Consider the following 6,000-nt stretch of genomic DNA (forward strand, 5'->3'; position numbering starts at 1 on the left):
GAAGGAAAGGAGGGAGGAAGGAAGGAAAGGAGGGAGGAAAGAAAGAGAGAAGGAGGGAAGGAAGAAGGAATGAAAGAGAAGGAGGGAAGGAAGGGAAGGAGGGAGGGAAGAAGGAAAGGAGGGAGGAAGGAAGGAAAGGAGGGAGGGAGGGAGGAAAGAAGGAAGGAAAGGAGGAACAGTCAAAACGGACGGGGTCACAAGGGTTAATCTCAGATATGTGGTTTGATCATGTGACGACACACAGGAGGAGCATCACTGTAATTAATGACTTTCATCATCAGATAGTTTAACTTTATCTCAACATATGATCACCTTTATTCCTTCTTATGTGTTTTTACTAACATTACAAAACACTACAAGTAAATGTAATTCATAATTTTACAGTTTTTCCTCCTATATCATCAAAATCTCATGTAATGCTTTTGCTCTAACACTGGCTGTAACACTCATGTGGTGTCACTTAGGATAAACTGACCTTTTAAAATTATTTGAAGAAAGAAAAGAAGCCAAGGCAGATGTAAAGACGATGGTTTGGGTTAAAACGATCACTTCGTTAAAGGTTAGAGAAACATGTGGTGTAAATTAAAGTTACTACCTCTTTTAAAGTTAGGCCACACCTCTGTCGTCAAGGCAACAATAATAACCCCACGGTTGTTAAAGGTTAAGGGGCCGATTGGAGTAACACAAAAAAAGACAAAAAAAAAAAACCTGTCCAGACTTTGAGGCTGGAAACAGGAAACAACGTCCGCTGGTTGGGTTCATGCCTCCATCCGTTCCTCCTCATCTCACCTTCATCCCTCCGTCACTCAGCAGGAGGTGAGCAGTGTTCTCCTGCAGAAGCCTTTTCTTCACTTCCTGCCAACGATGTCACCACCCCTTATTTTATATTGACGCCACCCGAACTCGTTAACTACAGCCACTAGATGGCGTAAAAAATAACTATAGCTCATTTTTGGCAGCCTGAATTTTAGACCTGTATCGTATAGTAAAAATTACGATACCAGTTTTACCAATTGGCATGAAGCAGCGTTCTCTCTCAGAGATCTTTGACAGGCTTGTCTTAACCCTTTATAGGACACTCATTGAAAGAAAGGAAGGATGGAAGGAAGGAAGGAGGGAGGAAAGAAGGAAGGTAGGGGGAGGAAAGAAAGAGAAGGAGGGAGGAAGGAAGGGAAGAAAGAAGGAAGAAGAAAGGGGGATGAGGAAGGAAAGAAGGAAGGGAGGAGAGGAGGAGGGAGGGAGGAAGGACAGATGGAAGGAAGGAAAGAAGGAAGGGAGGAGAGAAGGAGGGAGGGAGGAAGGACAGATGGAAGGAAGGAAAGAAGGAAGGGAGGAGAGAAGGAGGGAGGGAGGAAGGACAGATGGAAGGAAGGAAGGACGGAGGAAATAAGGAATGAGGGAGGGAGACAGGAAAAGAGGAAGGGAAAAAAGGAAGGCAGGGAGGAAGGAAGGAAGGAAGGAAGGAAGGATATTTTGGGATATTTACAGAAGTTACCAAATATAATTACTTGCCCAATAAAGGGTTAAAAAAAGCACGGTCAATCTTGTCCAGCTTTTGGAGGGATTCATTGCCCGTGCCATCTGGACGGAGATTTAGGCCTCGAGCACCAACAAACAGGTTCAAATGTTCCTTTGTCCCACGTGTAATCAACACAGTTAACCTGTACAACTCCTAAAAACAACATTTTTTATTTTTATTCGGATTGAAATAGTTCTTATCAGGTTTGGTTGTGCTGTATGTCACTGTTTATTTATCTATTTATGGTTGTTGTGTTAGTTGTTTTTTGTTACAGTCACTGCAAACCAAATTTCCTCTCGAGGGACAATAAAGCTCTGAACTGAACCAATCCAAGTAACCTTTAACCCTTTATAAACCACTCAAAGAAATATGTGGAAATTCCCAATTTCAACCATAAAGAGTTATTAGTAGACTTTTTTTTGCTTTTGTGACTTTTTTCTCCAGAAATTTTACATTTTTATGTTGCAAATCAAGGTCAGCAACGTTATCATATGTGGTTTCTCACTGGTCTAGGATAAAACGTTTACTAAAAAATCCATATATAAAAAATCCACATGGTTCTACAACCTAACAAAGAGGCATGTGGAGGCTATTTTGGATGTTAATGGAAGTTACCAAATATAGTTACACGCCCGATAAAGTGATTCTCATACCAGCTGAGTACTTCATTGGATACCATTAACAGTTAGGTCTGTGCCTTTTATCGTGTGTAACAGTCGTGTAGTGTAGACTCACTTTACAGCGTTTAGGACAGGGGTGTCAAACATGAGGCCCGTGGGCCAGAACCGGCCCGCCGAGGTATCCAATCCGGCCCACTTTCCTTCCTGTCTGTTTTCCTTCCTTCCATCTGTCCTTCCTTCCCTCCTTCCTTCCTCCCTTTCTTCCATCTGTCTTTCTTCTCTTTCTTTCTTTCTTTCTTTTTTTTCCCTTCTTTCCTTCCTTCCATCTTTCCTTCCTGTCTTGTTTTCCTTCCTTCCTCCCTTCCATCTGTCCTTCCTTCCTTCCTTCTGTCCTTCCTCCCTTTCTTTCTTTCTTCTTCCTTTCGTTCTTTTGTCCTTCCTTCCTTCCTTCCATCTGTCCTTCCTCCCTTTCTTTCTTTTTTCCTTCTTTCCTTCCATCGCTCCTTCCATCTTTTTAATGATTCAGCCCACATGAAATCAAATTGGGCTGTATGTGGCCCTTGAATGAAAATGAGTTTAACACCCCTGGTTTAGGAGGCATCTTGGCTGCTGAACTACTAAGCGTGCTAACTCAAATTCACGACGACTTCACCACCACAGACGGGTCGTAGCTGCTGTGGCAGTGGACCAATCACATGATGCATTAAATCCAAGAACGCTTGTGTTGATTGGCTGTGAGCAAGTCCATACAGATAGTCCTATTTTCTAGATCTGGGAGTAAGAAGGATTGATTGCAGGTATCGTTTGACAGGAGATGTTTCGATACTACCCAACACTAGACCTGTACTGTTGTTTTTCTTATAAGGACAAGCTTCCTCCTCTTCTGTAACTAAACTGCATTTCTAAAGAGACAATAATGACTCTTTAAAGTGCCGTGCAGGGCTACATAGAGTCATATGTTGGCAGTCAGTCACACTCAGAAAGGGTTAAAACACCTTTCTGGAGTTAAAGCTGTCGACTTCTTTAATCTCACAGGTCAAAAATCACGTCAGGTATTTTTAAAACATGTTTCTTATTAACTAACTTCACAAAGTACACACCAGACTGTCCCAAGCTTCTTTATGAGGGTTCAAAGGTCAAACATTCATTAGACTTTATTTAATAACGTCCATCATTTAAAATCATTTTCTCTGTGGTTCTGTTTCTCAGCTGTCTCTTCTCTCCGGTCTGGTAACAGTATCTCTCTCCCTCTTTTCATCTGGGACATTACAGGAACCTGATCTGAACTCCTGCATTCCTGCAAACAAAAAGGAAGGAGGCGTCACAAAGAGGGAGGTAATGAAAACATGCAGATCCACGGCCTCGAAACCATTCACCTAAATCTAATAAAGGATCATTAATATGAAAATACTGTAAATTTGTTCGGAGAGCCTCATCTCCTTACGCTGAATGATGCCTGAGTTAGATCCCTCACACACAGTTATAATGAAATATGCTGCTGACAGTGACGTCTGATGGATATTTTGAGACAAAGGAGGAATTTTATGAGTAAAGTAAAGTCATAATTTTACAAGACTGCAACATCTCTGGTTTAAATTCAGCTATGAATCAAAAAATGACTCCTTTCTGACTTTATTAAAATATGACAAACTTACTCTGGAAATTCTCACAGCGGCTTTAACGTGTGTATGATACTTGTGGTAAAGTGAGATAATGTGTGTTTTTGTAATAAAAGCGAACAGATGTTTTTAAAGTCTTTGAAATAGCAGAAATACAACTGAATGTAGAGAGCAGGTGAGTCGATCAGTCCTGAGAATATCACATTATAACATTCAGTTCAGCACTTTATTGTCTCTCTGATGTTCAGCTTGCAGCAGAGCATGGATAAAAAAAGATGAGTTTTATATAGGATTAAAATAAAGTGCTGCAGTGCTGAGTGTGAGCAGGGTGAGAGCTATACCATGACTTTCAGCAGAACTCACTTATTTTTGAGTTAAAGTGAGTTAGGTTTTATGATATCTCAACTATAATTGAGAATAGCATGCATGTTGGTTTCCTCATGTGCTTCACCTGTGTCTCGTTTTACTCACCTGTGTCCTGTCTGTGTATTTAAGTCTTGGTTTTCTGTTCAGTCTCTGTTGGATCTGTTTGATTCAGTCTGTTCTCTTCAGTTTCTTCCAGCTTTACCCAAATCTAGTAAGTTTAGTTTTGCTTGCTCAGACTGACAATAAGATGTTTTTCTGAGCTTCTATCAGCCTGCAGACTCTGTATTTGGGTCTACCTGCTCTGCATTACATGTCAGAGTTAGTGATAAATCACCGTCATAGATGAATCCTTCATCCATAATAGCCTCATTTTATGCATGATGGCAAAGCTACATCATAGAAAATATGATATGCATGTGGCCAATATTTAAGAAACGCCCCCAAATCATGTTCTCAGGGAAGCTCATGTCTTATTAAGAGGAACCAAACTCCCTCCGGCCCCCCTGTGGTACGGACTCTGAGTGTGAGCAAGGTAACACCATTTGAGCAAGTTAATCATGCGTTCAGCAGTGATAATAATAATAACTTCATGTAGAAACAAATTTACAAAGTGCTTTACAATAAAACGGATAAAGCAAATAAAAGATCCAAAGTAAAAATATAAACAATACACAACAGTTAAATAACAACAAAAACCAACAGTTAAGAAAAAGCGTACTCAGACATTGAGTCTTAAGAAGAGATTTAAAAGATAAAACTGAGTTTGCCTGCCTGAGATCTCCAGCTGTGGAGCTCCACAGCTGAGGGGCCTGAACATTGAACAGCCCGGTTCCCTCTAATTACACGTCTAGATATAGGAACCATCGGTAGGACCCTGCTGGAGGATCTCAGGCAGCAGGAGCCTGACCATTCAATGCTTTAAAAAGGACGATTGAAACCCAGCCAGCATGTCCACATGGGCCTCACATGGGTTAAATGTGAGCTATGTGGGTATTGAGTGGGCATGGGATAGAACTGGGCAAATTTTGCGTTTCCCACATGGTTTCAGAAACATGGGCCCTACATATGAAGCCCACGTGAGCTGATTGTATGAGGCCCATAAGGGAAGTAAGTGGGCTAAGCAGGCATGGGCACAAACAGTTCAAACTGTACAGGCCCCATATTGTTTCAGAAACATGGGTCCCACATGTGAAGCCCAAGTGAGTTGGCTAAATGAGCCCCATTTAAGGTCCATTCTGATCCCACGTATGGGGCTACATGGGTTTCACCTAGTTGGGCCCCACCTGAAACCCAGTCAGAACCCATTTGAAGCCCATATGGGTAAACACAGGTGAGGCCACCCAGGAAACTGTGGACAAACTCACTTGCGACCCATATTTGCTCAGATTTAACCCTTATGGGGCCCACATGGACATGCTGGCTGGGAATCTACACTCTATCTGTACTTTACTCTGGGAATCCTGAAAGATGATCTGGGCTCCCTGACATCCATCCTTCCTTCTTTAAGACTTGGTGACAAAAGACGTCTGATAAGGCGGACTGATCTCTCGGGTCCTTAGCAATGTTGTTGTCTGTTTTTGTTTTGGACATCCAGGTTGCCATACCAGGATCCTGTTGAAAAGATTAAAACTGACTCAATTTAAAATTGCACCATGAAGGAAGTAATCAGAGTGAATGAGAGTGTGTGTTTGTGTGTGTGTTTGTGTGTGTGTGTACTGCAACTACCAATCAAGTCTATTTTCAGTGTGTATAATGTGAAGCAGACCCGCTCCCTGTCTGTTTCCTTCAGTCCTCTCTTTGATCTCATTATGTTCTTCTCACACACAGCCTCAAACACTCACATTTTTTTCCCCCATTTTTTATCTTGTGTATTGTG

The sequence above is a fragment of the Scomber japonicus genome, chromosome 3, assembly GCF_027409825.1.
Source record: "Scomber japonicus isolate fScoJap1 chromosome 3, fScoJap1.pri, whole genome shotgun sequence".
Taxonomy (NCBI): Eukaryota; Metazoa; Chordata; class Actinopteri; order Scombriformes; family Scombridae; genus Scomber; species Scomber japonicus.